Below are 17,271 nucleotides of genomic sequence, written 5' to 3' on the forward strand. Positions count from 1 at the left end.
TTTGGTTATTTTGTTCAAATAACATTCTTCTCCCAAGCATTCTCCAAATATTTTTTGTCGCATTTTGTGTTGGAACTGACTGCCGCGACACTGCAGTTTGTATTACGTATTTTACATGCTACAAGGATAAAATCCGAATCGATAAGTGAAATAATGGACTCTAAGAGTCGTTAGTCTTTTACAGCGGTCGAACCATTGTTTATGCATTTCAGTTTTAACACACTGTATGAATGCTTTATAAAAACAAGATCAAATGGTTACTTAATGTTTCACCTGGCGATAGTCAAAAAGCATTTTATATGTCAAAATGGTTAGACTGTGCCACTGCTCATAAATGTCTAGGGTAGCAAATTTGTCATGCCCAGGCCTGCAAATTTTTACAAAAATGACATATATTTTGGGTTTAAAGATAACAAATTGCAATATTTTGTAAAGCGTATCTGAATTTAAAACTTTATTAAACTTTATTAAATACTGAAATTTATTTGAATACACGATATACATATATGACATAAAACAAATATGAAAACAACAACCACAAAACTTCATAACATGGTTTGAAATGTAAACCACATTATATGAGATTTCAGATCAACACAATAATCAGTGGTCCATCATGATTGCCGCTTCGGTAGATATTGAATTAAGTTGTTGATCAACAAACTTGTCACAATTTTTTTTTTTTGGTTTTCGGCATATTCCAGAACAAAAACAGATTTATCATTTTGTGTGTCATACACATACAATATAATTTATTGTATTTAATTGCAACATAAAACAAATAAACTGTTTGGATTGGGGGACTATAACTTTAAACTTTAATTTTGCTGTCAAACGCATTTAAAAGATAACGGGAATGTTGTTTGAATGCTTATTTGAAATTAGTACACTTTTGGGTACAATTGAAACACTTTTGGGTACAGATCAGAATAGATCTCTATTCTTACTGGTGATGATCGTGAAATATTTAGATAAGAGTATATCACAAAGGAGAAGCTTGAGATGGCGATCGGATAATATTTAGAGGGTTAAATGGACCAAAACTTTTGTGTGAAAATTTTTAATATACAGCTTATATCTTAATTCCTGGAAGTGACATTCCGGACAAGTGAGATATACATGAAAGTGGAAAGCTTGACCTTTCAATTGATGCCATTTATGTTGGTGTGCATGATCAGATAACAGAGTTACAGCCTAATATATTCCGTTATTTGTTTGTAGTGTAATAATAAACTCGCTAGAAGTCGCAATTCTACATCAATAGTCACGAAATTTTGCACCGGGTAAGAGTATAGGTCGAAAAAGATGCCTACAATTTTGAATGACGATCTGATATTCTTTAGCGGGTGAAATGGACTATGAAAAATATAAAAATTTTATTTTTGATCGATATTTTAATTCCTTGAGGACATATCTCCCATTTACTCAAAGAGTGGCATAACTCAAAAAATACGTTTTCTGAGTTAGCAATTTCTATTTATACCCTCAGCCTTTAGGCTAAAGAGGGTATTTACACTTTTATACGACCAAAAATGTGCCTCATAGAAATAATGGTTTTAGACCACAAGTATGTTTGTACGATATCCGTTTCAGACAATTTTGAGTAGATCTAGCAATGTCCGTCCGTCTGTCTGTCGGTCTGTCTGGCTGGCTGGTGCGCACGATAACTCTCGAACGGATCAATCGATTCGGTTCAAATTTTGGGTATCGAAATATTTTGTCCAGATACGATTTAAGTTCGAAGATGGGCCATATAGGTCCACTCCTTCAGGTACCTCCCCCACAAATGTTCAAAAATTGTCGCAAAATTTGTTCGCACGATAACTCTTGTAGGGAATAACCGATTTGGTCCATACTTTGCACATCGTGTAATTTCTACCAAACTTAGATAAGGTTCCAATATGGACTCAATCGGTCCACTCCTTCGGGTACCTCCCACACAAAATTTCGGAAAAGTTCAGTTTAGGACCTGGTCTCGAATCGCTTTGATTTTTGTTTACGCAAGTTGTATTCGCTGTCCTCATTAGGGGCAAGTCCATACTTCCTTAGAAAATAGCCTGAAAGTTACAAAAAAACCCTCTGACACCGTGTATAGTGGTTGGAGCGCAAAATAACTCTCGAACGGATCTGCCGATTCGGTCCAAATTTTGGCTTTCGTAATATTTTGTCCAAACTTAGTTCAAGTTCAAAGATGGATTATATCGGTCCACTCCTTCCGGTACCTCCCCCACAAAAGTTCGAAAATGTTCGGAAAATTTGTGCGTACGATAACTCTTGAAGGAAGTAACCGATTTGGTCCATACTTTGCACATTATGAAACTTCTACCAGACGAAGATGAGGTTCCAATATGGACTCAATCGGTTAACTCCTTCGAGTACCTCCCACACAAAATTTCGGAAAAGTTCTGTTTAGGACCTGCTCTCGAATCGCCTTGGTTTTTGTTGTAACATCTTGTATTCACTGTCCCCTATACGAAGGTACAAGTTTCCTCAGGGGCAGGTCCATACTTCCTGAAAAAATAGCCTGAAAGTTGAAAAACAAACCCTATGACACCATGGGTGGAAGCACAAGATAATTCTCGAACGGAAATCCCGATACCGGCCAAAATTTGGCCTTCGTAATATTGTTTTCAAACTTAGTTTAAGTTCGTAGATAAGCCATATCGGTCCACTCCTTCAGGTACCTACCCCACAAAATTTCAAAAATATTCGGAAAAATTGTGCGCACGATAACCCTTGATGGAAGTGACCGATTACTCCATACCGTACATCCCACACAAAATTTTGGATAAGTTCACTTTAAGACCAGCTATTGAATCACTTTGTTTTTTGTTGAAGCAACTTACATTTGCTGCCTCAATTACGATGGTAAAAGTTGTTTCAGGGGAAAGTCCATACTTCTTGAGAAAACAGCCCGAAATTTTGAAACCCCCTAAATACATAAGTTTTTTGTGAAAGAAGGGTTTCAATTTGCACAGGCTGAGGGTATATCTCTGTCGGCAAAGCCGACTGATACTTTTTTACTTGTTTTTCTACGACTTCTACTTAATCTTGTGTCAAATTTTCATGCTGTTATCTCTAAAACTCAACGAGTTACAGCACATTTACTACGAGTTTCGAATAATTCAACACAAAAGTTTTTTGAGTTTATGAGGCACTAGAGCACTACAAATCATGCTTGATTTTGCACAGAAATTTAGCACTGATATCTGGCTAGCTGTTTACAAAATATGGTACATCTAGTTATTTTAGTTTTTGTATAATAATATTTTTAAGTTGGGAAGTCAAATTTTAAACGCCAACTTAAAACGCGTTTTTCTCGAAACTAGATTTTTTGAGAAGTGTCACTCTTTGAGTAAATGAGCGATATATATTTCGCAAAGTAGCCTTCATATGGAAAAAACTACAGACCTTTCCTCTGATGTAAATTGCAATAAAGTGTTTGCTAGATAACGGGCCTACTGCCAATATATAATGGGTTCTGTGTAGATAACCACATTTTTATCCCATGCTACTTATTGTCTCTTCAAAAGTTTATGTAACACCACGAACTATTCGTCCTAGACCCCTTATTTGGTATGCCGAAATTCATATCTCGACGGGATAAAGCAATTTTGCGATGTGTGTCCGTCCATTACAAATTGTAAACAAGCTTAAGGCCGCAATTATGGACCGATTGATTCGGGCCAAAATAGAAATGATTAGTTTTTGGTGATGATCGTGAAATGTTCAGGGGATGAAATGGACCAAAAACAAAATTTTAACTAAGTTTGTAGCGGCTCTGTAGGTCAAGATAATAACCCGCAAAATTTTAAACAATGTTTGAGTTTATGATGAAGAAGAAGAAGCGTACAAACCAACGTGAAGATCAGATAATACTTAGCGGGTTAAATGGACTGAAACTTTTGTGTGAAATTGGTAAAAATGTCAATAACGTAGTGGTTAAACAACGGAAGTAGTAGTACTACATAAGTGGGTTTCATTACATTTTAGTTTGTGTGAATTAAATTTTCCTTTCCTGCTACAAAAATGTCTTTGTCATGCTAGATAACTTTTTGGTTTTGGTCATAAGTATTATACATTAAATCTCTGATATTTGATAATTAAATTTTCTCAATCATTGAAAAGAAGTTCCGTGGAGAGCGATTGTCCAAGGATAGTGGTATAGGGTATCCCATGTGTATCAGTTAGAAATATTCACTACATTACTTTTAAACAATGGATTAAATATGATTATATTTTAAGATTTAAACATTGTCGAATACCTATCTAACAATCATCTACTCTAGTCACGTGTTTTTTAGTGATAGTAGATATTCTGTTGGTAATTTCACTCAAGTAAAACAAATTTATTATGCGTGACTTTATGTAATTTAACATTATTTACTTCACGATAAAGACTGAAGAATATTAACATGAACACAAGTGTGGAGCGCCCTCAACACTTAGTATGCTATCATGAAGAGACCTAACGCTGGTGGTAGATACAAATGTTATTTATTTAATTATAATTTATTTAAAAAAAATGTCAGTGAATTTAAATCCCATAAAAAATTCATCTTATAATTTTTTTACAATAAAAACTAAACAAAAGCTTTCGTCAAAGACAAAGTCTACACCACGATGGATATAAGACAACCTTTGACAACAAACGTAAACTTTGTACCTTGTTGTGTTTCGACTTTCTTTGAATCACAATAAAGACAACAAAATTAAAGAAGTGAGGCTGTAGTCGGTACAGGGTCGACTACGTGATACACCACTAGCTCTGTCTTGTCACTTGAAAACATTTCTTTTAGGGAGATACGAAATTTTTACCTATCTGGTTTTATACCAAACTACCTGAACCCAGTGCGCTTTGCTGCCCGGACTACGATAAAATATAATAGAATGCATAATTATATTAACGTTTTTAATATTTTAACGAATAAATATAGGAGATATGAAGGAGTTATATACCTATTCAGGGTTGTTATGGAGCTACTATGGTATTTTTGTATGTTTCAGGAGGTAACACTCCTCCGAAAGCCTTTCCGCCTATAAGCACTCCTAATGATTTAGATATATCATAATGAAACATAAGTCTTAAGAAGTCTCTCAAAGATATGATACTTAATAGCTGTAGCATTGGTCAATTCCTTCCCAACTATAAGTACTTGTGTAAACAATGATGACTTCTACTGACTGCTAAGTCTTCAAAGTTTCATTGAAATGGAACGTACGTAACAAAAACATGACATGGACCGAAAATATATATGGGAGCTATATTCCTACATGAACCGATCTCGATATAATTTGTCAAATTTATTTTTAGACCAAATACATGGCTTGTTTTGTGCATAAAATACAGAAAATCGGTCGAAAATATCACGCTTTCCAAATTTCAGCGAAATTGGACATATATAGCGTGTTTGGTGCATACAATAAGGAAATCGGCCGAAAATATATGTATATGGGAGCTATATCCAAATCTGAATCAATCTCGATATAATTTGGCACATTTATTTCTAAAACAAAATTTTAGCGAAATTGGACATATATAGCGTGTTTGGTGCATAAAATAAGGAAGTCGGCCGAAAACATATGTGTACGGGAGCTATATCCAAATCTGAACCGATTTTTATATAATTTGGCACTTTTATTTCCAGACCAAGTTCCGTCACACATTCCAAATTTCATTAAAATTGGACATGAATAGCGTGTTTGGTGCATAAAATAAGGAAATCGGCCGAAAATATATGTATGTGGGAGCTATATCCAAATCTGAACCGATTTGAATATAATTTGGTAAAATTATTTCTACGTCAAATTCCGTCACACATACAAAATTTGGAGATTGTATCTGTAATAGTTCTAAAAATATTTGCATACAAAATCTAAATTTTTTGGAGGTACATACCTCCGATTTTGATGCTATATCTCCAGATCAACGCTAAATTTCAAAAAAATGATATAGCCTATTTTCATTCCAGGCCATGCAGCAATGTACCCTAAAAATTTCAGTAAGATATGTTCAGCGGTTTTTGAGTCTATAAGGCACAAACAAACAAACAGACAAACAAATTTCAATTTTATATATATAGATAGATGACTTAAGGCGAACTGAACCAAAATAATCACGAACATCAAACAAAATTCCGACCTGTAGTGTGATTGCAGAAAAAGTGGAAAAAAGGATGCATTACCGACTATTGCGATTAGAGGTGGGCGCGTGTCGTGCCGTGAGTAGTGCGTGTTCGTGTCTTCCCGAAAATCGGCGTGTTTGTGCGTGTCGTGCCGGAATAAATTTTTGGCCGTGCGTGATCGTGTTTTTTTTTTGTTCGACACGATTTTGCACGACACGACTAAACACGACCTGCACTATGTGTCACGATCGTGCTAAATTTTTGGGCTCCCTTTAGAAGTCGTGCAAGAGAACATACTAAACAAGAAAATCATATGTATTTCTTGCTTGTTCTGTAAAGTAGAGGGAATAAAGTATTTTCATAGCTAAACTGGGACAAATGGAAAGAGAAATCATATGGTTTTGCTTTTACTTTATTGAAGTAAGAACATATTGTGCAAAAACAAAAAAACTGTTATTTAATTAATTCTCTTTCGAGTTGAGCTGTTAGGCCTTTAGAGATACATTGAAAAATTAGGAGTCTACCGAAGTCCCACGCATCCAACCATTACACTACGTTTCACGGGTGGTAAATCCGATCTTCAGGTGTATTAGGATGTTGTTTTTGTGGCAGACGAAGGCAAAGCTTGGTAACTGGTATATATATCGAACTTCATTAGATAAATGTATATGCGAAATTATGTCAGTTAATTGAAACTCCAAACTTTTCCTATAGTCCTGCTTGGTAATCCCATTTTTCAATGTTCACAAATACTATGGTAAGTTTTATTCCTACATCATTAGTAATTGCTCTTCTATATCAGAAGATTTTATTTTTTGATCATCAATTATTGTCTACTAAAGTTTTGACAAGTTGATGGTGGCTTAGAACGCTAAGACGCCGGCAACCTTGACACTCAGTTGTCGGAGACCCAGGTTCGAATCCCAGCCTGGCTCATGCTGAAATTATTTTTTTATTTTTGCCTTATTAAGGCGAAGGCCATTTATAGTGATATTTAATTAATTCTCTTTCGAGTTGAGCTGTTAGGCCTTTAGAGATACATTGAAAAATTAGGAGTCTACCGAAGTCCCACGCATCCAACCATTACACTACGTTTCACGGGTGGTAAATCCGATCTTCAGGTGTATTAGGATGTTGTTTTTGTGGCAGACGAAGGCAAAGCTTGGTAACTGGTATATATATCGAACTTCATTAGATAAATGTATATGCGAAATTATGTCAGTTAATTGAAACTCCAAACTTTTCCTATAGTCCTGCTTGGTAATCCCATTTTTCAATGTTCACAAATACTATGGTAAGTTTTATTCCTACATCATTAGTAATTGCTCTTCTATATCAGAAGATTTTATTTTTTGATCATCAATTATTGTCTACTAAAGTTTTGACAAGTTGATGGTGGCTTAGAACGCTAAGACGCCGGCAACCTTGACACTCAGTTGTCGGAGACCCAGGTTCGAATCCCAGCTCATGCTGAAATTATTTTTTTATTTTTGCCTTATTAAGGCGAAGGCCATTTATAGTGATATTTATTTATTTATTAAATATCACTATAAATGGCCTTCGCCTTAATAAGGCAAAAATAAAAAAATAATTTCAGCATGAGCCAGGCTGGGATTCGAACCTGGGTCTCCGACAACTGAGTGTCAAGGTTGCCGGCGTCTTAGCGTTCTAAGCCACCATCAACTTGTCAAAACTTTAGTAGACAATAATTGATGATCAAATCAAAAAATAAAAAAAAATCTTCTGATATAGAAGAGCAATTACTAATGATGTAGGAATAAAACTTACCATAGTATTTGTGAACATTGAAAAATGGGATTACCAAGCAGGACTATAGGAAAAGTTTGGAGTTTCAATTAACTGACATAATTTCGCATATACATTTATCTAATGAAGTTCGATATATATACCAGTTACCAAGCTTTGCCTTCGTCCACAAAAACAACATCCTAATACACCTGAAGATCGAATTTACCACCCGTGAAACGTAGTGTAATGGTTGGATGCGTGGGACTTCGGTAGACTCCTAATTTTTTAATGTATCTCTAAAGGCCTAACAGCTCAACTCGAAAGAGAATTAATTAAATATCACTATAAATGGCCTTCGCCTTAATAAGGCAAAAATAAAAAAAAAAACTGTTATATTTACTCCTATTTGCCTTTACAAGAATAACACATCAAACATTAGTTCTATTTGGGTTTCTAACCAAATCTGGAGTAACACATTGCTTATCTTTGATTCTGTTGATTTTAAATTCTTAAGTGTTTGGTCAAATAAAATACGATAGTGATGTCGAAGCAGTCAATTCAGACTGCAGTGTATAAAAATGACCCCAAACTAAAATTGTTTCCAAAAATGGATGCAAAGAGTGTGGTCTGGAGAAACTTCCAGCTTATAAAGTACGAAGGGCCATTGTCCACTATGTATGCTGCAATTCATGCAAATCGGTATTACACTATCAAAGCAAGACCGGGACGGGATCTCTATCGCGACACAAGTGTAATGTGAACTTACAAGATGTCACTACACAATCAAAAATATCTGATTTTATCAGTAAGAGTGTACCACAAAATGTTGTCAACCAACTATCCCGCAAGCAGCTTGGACTTATTGCAAAAGATTTGCATCCACTCAGTATTACTGAAGGTAAGACATTTTAATTCATACTCGTATCAACCCGTTTATGTGTTCTTACATTCATATATTCTAGGAGAAGGTTTTCGTGAATATGCACAAGCACTCATAAATATAGGAGCACAGTTTGGGAAACAACAATTCAAAAATCTAGTCATTTCCAGAAGAGTATTAACTACCAAAATCATGTCCGAGGAATATGACAAATTGAAGCATCAGATCATGGCTGATATCGAGGGTCAAAAAATGTCTTTCACAACAGACATGTGGACCGATGATTATACTCAAAGGAGTTTTATTTCTTTAAGTGTGCACTACATTAATGATAATTTTGAACTAAAGGTAGCACTTTTAGGAGTAAGAGAATTTTTGGGCGAGAAGAAAACGGGAGAAAACATTCTTGCTAACATAACTACCATTCTTAAAGAATTTCATATTGAAGACAAGTTGGGGAATTCTGTATTTGTAACCGACAATGGTTCCAAAGTTATTTCGGCTCTTAAAAGATTTAAACGTATATCTTGCGCTTGTCACAATTTGAACTTAGTTATGGATGATGTTATTGTAGAACACCCTCTTCTCGAATTGGGAAAACTGATTGACTACTCAAAAAAGCTTGTAAGATATTTTAAAAACTCGGAGCTAAACAACAAATTGTCGAAAACATTAAAATAAGATATAAGAACACGTTGGAATTCAACATATATTACACTGTGTGTAATTTTTTGAGTCATGTTTTATTAACCATATTCTGACTCCACAGTGTGATAGAACACCACAAATGAGAAGACACGTGTTTCGCCGTTTTTTCCTATCTCATCAACTTTTGCGGTTATAGGTCTCCAAAGGTTTGAGGCTTTGATGTAAAAAGGGTCATTTAGTCAGAACTATATATTCCAAACCGTTAGGAAATTTGAATTTATCTCAGTGGCAAAGTTGTAGCTCTTGTCTTAAAGAACAAACATTGTGAACACATATAACCCATCAAACTTCATATGCAAGGCCAAAACCGCCATGGTCAAATTTCTTTTAAAATTTTTCTTAAGTTTTGTTATACAGCTATCAAACCGATCAAATTTGAAGCAAACAACCAACTACAAAAATGTACCGCAGATCTCAGTAAACATCTTTCTAGAATATACGATCTCTGTAGAAACGGATCTTATGGTCAAAATAGCAAAACAATTGCGATTTTTATCCTCTGTTCTAGGATTATGCTCCATAGATAATAAAACGCTCAAAATTCAAGGATACAATCAACCACAATAACGTAGCAAAGGCATCAATAAACAACATTCTGGAATATGCGAAATGTTTATGAACGGTTTTTAATGGTAAAGATAGCAAAAATCTTTTGAAAATATTCAATTTTTATACATTTTTCTCCGACTCTGGTCCAAAGATACGCAACCGCACAGTGTTATGCTTGACAGCATATACCAAGTCCAGAATAAGATTAAGAGTATTTTGCTAGAAAAAAATTTCATTGTTAGAACCTCTTTTGGCTTTTCTCAAAAATTTCAAAGAGTGTTCGGAAAAATACCCTACTATGCATATTTTTACCCTTTGATCTGAAAAGCTATTGAAAGTTTGCTCAATTGATACCATTGACTCTCAATTCATGAAAGAATTGAAAGCTAAAATTAAACAATCATTGCTTAAACGCTTTGTGACAACAATGGCACATCTTATAGGGACGTTTTTATTTCCGCCGTTTAAGGAGATGAATTTCTTATTAGAAGATAAAAGAAATGACGTAATAGCTAATGTAAAAGCAATGTTACTTGATATACAAGGTGAGAACACAGATTGTTCTAATGATGAGGAGGAAATTACAATGCCACATTTACACGAATTTTCAGAGTTTTTGGATCAACATTTGGCAAAGAGACGAAAAATTTAAAAGTCTCCAATTGATACAGAAATTGATACATATTTAGCGAGTATGGGTGTGAAGATAAAATCGATTTTGAAAAATCACCACCACTACCACAACCACACTTAGCCAAGACACATTCTCACACATTTTATTACAGTTTGAGAACAACTTGCTAAAAACGATTTTGACAAAATCGTTTTTGAGGATTATAGATTTTGTCAAAATCGTTTTTGAAGTATACGTATATGTTTCAGAATATTGCTCAGGATCTAGAAAAGATGTGCAAACACGAAAAGTAGCGTTGGACAGCTGAATTTGTCCACTTTCCTCAAATGAAACTGGTTCATATTGCTTAATTGTGAAAATTTTGAAATATCGACCTATGACCAAATATCTTCATATATTGGATGGACCCATTGAGGGGCCTCCTAGGCGAAATCTGTGGGGGGTAGGAATATTTGGCGTATGCACCTATTTAGAGGATTGGGTCGGCTACTAGAAAGTGCTGATAGCTAATCATTTGATTGTAGAAAGTTAAACAAAATCGACCGATTACGAAATGCCTTCATATATGGGATGGACCCATTGAGGGGCCTCCTAGGCGAAATCTGTGGGGGGTAGGAATATTTGGCGTATGCAGCTATTTAGAGGATTGGGTCGGCTACTAGAAAGTGCTGATAGCTAATCATTTGATTGTAGAAAGTTAAACAAAATCGACCGATTACGAAAAGCCTTCATATATGGGATGGACCCATTGAGGGGCCTCCTAGGCAAAATCTGTGGGGGGTAGGAATATTTGGCGTATGCAGCTATTTAGAGCATTAGGTTGGCTACCAGAAAGTGCTGATAACTAATCATTTGATTTGATTTTGTTTAACTTTCTACAATCAAATGATTAGCTATCAGCACTTTCTAGTAGCCGACCCAATCCTCTAAATAGCTGCATACGCCAAATATTCCTACCCCCCACAGATTTCGCCTAGGAGGCCCCTCAATGGGTCCATCCCATATATGAAGGCATTTCGTAATCGGTCGATTTTGTTTAACTTTCTACAATCAAATGATTAGTTATCAGCACTTTCTAGTAGCCGACCCAATCCTCTAAATAGCTGCATACGCCAAATATTCCTACCCCCCACGGATTTCGCCTAGGAGGCCCCTCAATGGGTCCATCCCATATATGAAGGACTTTCATAATCGGTCGATTTTGTTTAACTTTCTACAATCAAGTGATTAGCTATCAGCACTTTCTAGTAGCCGACCCAATCCTCTAAATAGGTGCATACGCCAAATATTCCTACCCCCCACAGATTTCGCCTAGGAGGCACCTCAATGGGTCCATCCCATATATGAAGGCATTTCGTAATCGGTCGATTTTGTTTAACTTTCTACAATCAAATGATTAGTTATCAGCACTTTCTGGTAGCCAACCTAATGCTCTAAATAGCTGCATACGCCAAATATTCCTACCCCCCACAGATTTCGCCTAGGAGGCCCCTCAATGGGTCCATCCAATATATGAAGATATTTGGTCATAGGTCGATATTTCAAAATTTTCACAATTAAGCAATATGAACCAGTTTCATTTGAGGAAAGTGGACAAATTCAGCTGTCCAACGCTACTTTTCGTGTTTGCACATCTTTTCTAGATCCTGAGCAATATTCTGAAACATATACGTATACTTCAAAAACGATTTTGACAAAATCTATAATCCTCAAAAACGATTTTGTCAAAATCGTTTTTAGCAAGTTGTTCTTAAACTGTAATAAAATGTGTGAGAATGTGTCTTGGCTAAGTGTGGTTGTGGTAGTGGTGGTGGTTTTTCAAAATCGATTTTATCTTCACACCCATTTAGCGAGTGCCGTATCTAGCCAGACTGATGTTTTAAACATTTGGAAACAGTCGAACCTAAAATATTTAAAACAATTAGCCAGGAAAATTTTGGCTATACCCGTCAGCTCAGCAACGAGCGAGAGATTTTTTTCCACATCTGGAAATATTCTCAACGAAAGACGAACTAGACTTTTGAGCTCTAACTTGGACAAAATAATGTTTTTAAATAAGAATATGTAAATGTTTGTTTATAAGTAATTTTGTAATATGTATATTTTAGAACATATGCATTTTTTGAACAAATAAATGTACAACTATATCGATATATCTTTTTTTTTAATTTCGTGCGTGAGTGTGCGTGTTCGTGCCTTCTCGAAAAACGCCGTGTTTGTGCGTGAAAGTGCATAAAAATTTTGGTCCGTGTTCGTGCATGTTCGTGCCTAATTTTTTAGGCACGCGCCCATCTCTAATTGCGATATCTCTATTTTTTTACTACCTACGATGGGATTTTCAACATTCTTAGTCAGGCTTTACTTTTAGAAGGTCCTTAACCAAAGGTGTGATATCCGTCATTATTATTAAAATCGCAAAAATGAAAAGTTGGGTTCTATTAGCGACTATTGCGATATCTTCGTTGTTTGACCACCTACGACAAACTGTGTTACATCGTTGTAAAGGTGATATTTTCTACTTTCATTGCCAGGTTTTGCTTTTTGAACATCACTTATAGATGCTGAGATATTTCCTTTGGAATAAAATGTTGACTTTTTCTCCAAAATCAATAGGCTTCTTCCTCCGTGAGACCTCCATTAACCCTCGAAATTTCGTGGCGATCCGATCAAAATTGCGACATGTAGCGTGATTACAAAGTTTAGATGGACAGACGGACGGACATTAGCCAGATCGATTCAGCTCCTCGAGACATTCATTTTGGTACATATTAGTATGGGTCTACGACCATTATTTCGATGCGTTACACTACATAGTGGTGTAGGGTATATAAATAAGAGCGGGATGTATCTGGGTGGCCCTCCATTTGATACCACGCACCATACCCCCTAGACACAAGTTTTATATGATTAAGTCTCTTTGTTTAAGTTAGAAACCCTCTATCGTTATTTTCACTGCAAATCTGCCGGGAGCCTTTGTTCGCCAAGTTCGGAACGCAGATGGAGCTACCTTCCTTAGGTATTCTCGTCGAAAACTAAAAATAAGCGGGGTACCAGCACACTCAAAAGGAAATTGTAAATACTGTTCCCAAAAATAGGTTTTTAGATAAAATATCGCACTAAATTTTGGCCTTTGGCAGTAGATTACTGTGACGCTGTGTGGGCTACATAGTCAATATACATATCAAATTATGCGTTATGCGAGTACTTTAATCCTATGATTGGTTTTTTGCGCGTCCAAGTTAAATCAAGAATACAAAAAAACAACTAAAATCCGGCTTCAACATGTCGGCATCCATAAAAGGTGGATGTAGTGGAGATTTTGAAAAGTGATACATTAGAAGTGTAATCTTTATTTTGTATTTAGTTATTGGTAAACTACAATAGTTTGCGTAATATACTTTCATATATTTCTTACCCTTCAACACTACATTAACAATCTGATTTGAGTGATTTTAAAGCTAGAAAGATGTGGAATTAACAATAAAACTAATATTGAACAAAATGCAATGTAATAGAAGGTTAATTACAAAGATAAGAAAAGTAAAAAGTAGAGTCGCAAGTAGTTGCCAACTGAAAAGTCACTCCATATGACGTACATACGCACATAGACTAACACAAATGGTGCTGGTGCAAATCTCGTTTTAATGGTTCTGGTCAGCACAAATCATTGCAACTGTCATTTCATTTTTCCCTCTCCTTTATATTTTTCAACATTGGATATTGACACAGCAGTTTCAAGTATCATTTAACTATCACACAGAAGATTAGAAGTTGAAATGATTGTAAGTATGTATATACTAATATGTAACTAGAATGTGTGTTAATACCAAATTTTAGGACAGATCTTTTATGGTTTGTACTGAGAAAGTTTGGTTTAGTTTAGTAATATTTCTAAAATTATAACATTGAGAAAATTGGTGAACTAAGAAGCTAAGAATTCCAATGGTGACCTAAGAATTTCCAATGCCAAACTACAGTAATTAGATCTGAAAATGTAGCTAAAAACCTCGAAATACCCGAAATCGGGTGATACCGTTATACGGGGCTATTCCAAAACATGGACTCATTTATGTCTACACGTTATGTTTATATCCACCCTTTTTGGCAGATACGTTTTTGACCACAAACAAATTTGTACAATTTTTTTTAATTCGAGGACGAGTCCATACTCACTGAGATAATGACTGATGAGCACGATAACAAAGGAATTGAAGACTCGATTAGATCAAAACTTGATATAGCGTAGAAACTGACATCAAGTTCGAAGCGGAACTATATCGGTCAGCTCTTTCGGATATCTCTCCCACAATCGTTCAACATTTTTCGCTTTAGTGGAGTTTAAGACTGGTGAGAGGATAATTTTGAAAATCTTAACGCATGGAATCCTTGTAGTCTCGATTACAACGAAATATTGTGTCTCTAGAAAACCCATACATCTTAGGGTTATGGTTTTAAATCTCTAAAAATTCTATCGAAATTAACTAAAACAAGTAAAAAAGTATCAGTCGGCTTTGCCGACAGAGATATACCCTCAGCCTGGGCAAATGGAAACACTTTTTTCACAAAAAACTTATGTATTTAGGGGGTTTCAAAATTTTGGTCGTATGAACCGACAAAAATGTTGATTAGGATTAAAGTTAAAAAATTTTGCGGAAAAGGTACTTAAAGGAATGGACCGACATAGACCATGGGGGTGCCATTGGGGTTTTTACACCCTTCGGGTCTCCGACAACTGAGTGTCAAGGTTGCCGGCGTCTTAGCGTTCTAAGCCACCATCAACTTGTCAAAACTTTAGTAGACAATAATTGATGATCAAATCAAAAAATAAAAAAAAATCTTCTGATATAGAAGAGCAATTACTAATGATGTAGGAATAAAACTTACCATAGTATTTGTGAACATTGAAAAATGGGATTACCAAGCAGGACTATAGGAAAAGTTTGGAGTTTCAATTAACTGACATAATTTCGCATATACATTTATCTAATGAAGTTCGATATATATACCAGTTACCAAGCTTTGCCTTCGTCTGCCACAAAAACAACATCCTAATACACCTGAAGATCGAATTTACCACCCGTGAAACGTAGTGTAATGGTTGGATGCGTGGGACTTCGGTAGACTCCTAATTTTTTAATGTATCTCTAAAGGCCTAACAGCTCAACTCGAAAGAGAATTAATTAAATATCACTATAAATGGCCTTCGCCTTAATAAGGCAAAAATAAAAAAAAAAACTGTTATATTTACTCCTATTTGCCTTTACAAGAATAACACATCAAACATTAGTTCTATTTGGGTTTCTAACCAAATCTGGAGTAACACATTGCTTATCTTTGATTCTGTTGATTTTAAATTCTTAAGTGTTTGGTCAAATAAAATACGATAGTGATGTCGAAGCAGTCAATTCAGACTGCAGTGTATAAAAATGACCCCAAACTAAAATTGTTTCCAAAAATGGATGCAAAGAGTGTGGTCTGGAGAAACTTCCAGCTTATAAAGTACGAAGGGCCATTGTCCACTATGTATGCTGCAATTCATGCAAATCGGTATTACACTATCAAAGCAAGACCGGGACGGGATCTCTATCGCGACACAAGTGTAATGTGAACTTACAAGATGTCACTACACAATCAAAAATATCTGATTTTATCAGTAAGAGTGTACCACAAAATGTTGTCAACCAACTATCCCGCAAGCAGCTTGGACTTATTGCAAAAGATTTGCATCCACTCAGTATTACTGAAGGTAAGACATTTTAATTCATACTCGTATCAACCCGTTTATGTGTTCTTACATTCATATATTCTAGGAGAAGGTTTTCGTGAATATGCACAAGCACTCATAAATATAGGAGCACAGTTTGGGAAACAACAATTCAAAAATCTAGTCATTTCCAGAAGAGTATTAACTACCAAAATCATGTCCGAGGAATATGACAAATTGAAGCATCAGATCATGGCTGATATCGAGGGTCAAAAAATGTCTTTCACAACAGACATGTGGACCGATGATTATACTCAAAGGAGTTTTATTTCTTTAAGTGTGCACTACATTAATGATAATTTTGAACTAAAGGTAGCACTTTTAGGAGTAAGAGAATTTTTGGGCGAGAAGAAAACGGGAGAAAACATTCTTGCTAACATAACTACCATTCTTAAAGAATTTCATATTGAAGACAAGTTGGGGAATTCTGTATTTGTAACCGACAATGGTTCCAACGTTATTTCGGCTCTTAAAAGATTTAAACGTATATCTTGCGCTTGTCACAATTTGAACTTAGTTATGGATGATGTTATTGTAGAACACCCTCTTCTCGAATTGGGAAAACTGATTGACTACTCAAAAAAGCTTGTAAGATATTTTAAAAACTCGGAGCTAAACAACAAATTGTCGAAAACATTAAAATAAGATATAAGAACACGTTGGAATTCAACATATATTACACTGTGTGTAATTTTTTGAGTCATGTTTTATTAACCATATTCTGACTCCACAGTGTGATAGAACACCACAAATGAGAAGACACGTGTCTCGCCGTTTTTTCCTATCTCATCAACTTTTGCGGTTATAGGTCTCCAAAGGTTTGAGGCTTTGATGTAAAAAGGGTCATTTAGTCAGAACTATA

Source organism: Musca autumnalis, unplaced genomic scaffold (genome assembly GCF_047663935.1).
Source record: "Musca autumnalis isolate F117 unplaced genomic scaffold, ASM4766393v1 scaffold_5, whole genome shotgun sequence".
NCBI classification, from domain to species: domain Eukaryota; kingdom Metazoa; phylum Arthropoda; class Insecta; order Diptera; family Muscidae; genus Musca; species Musca autumnalis.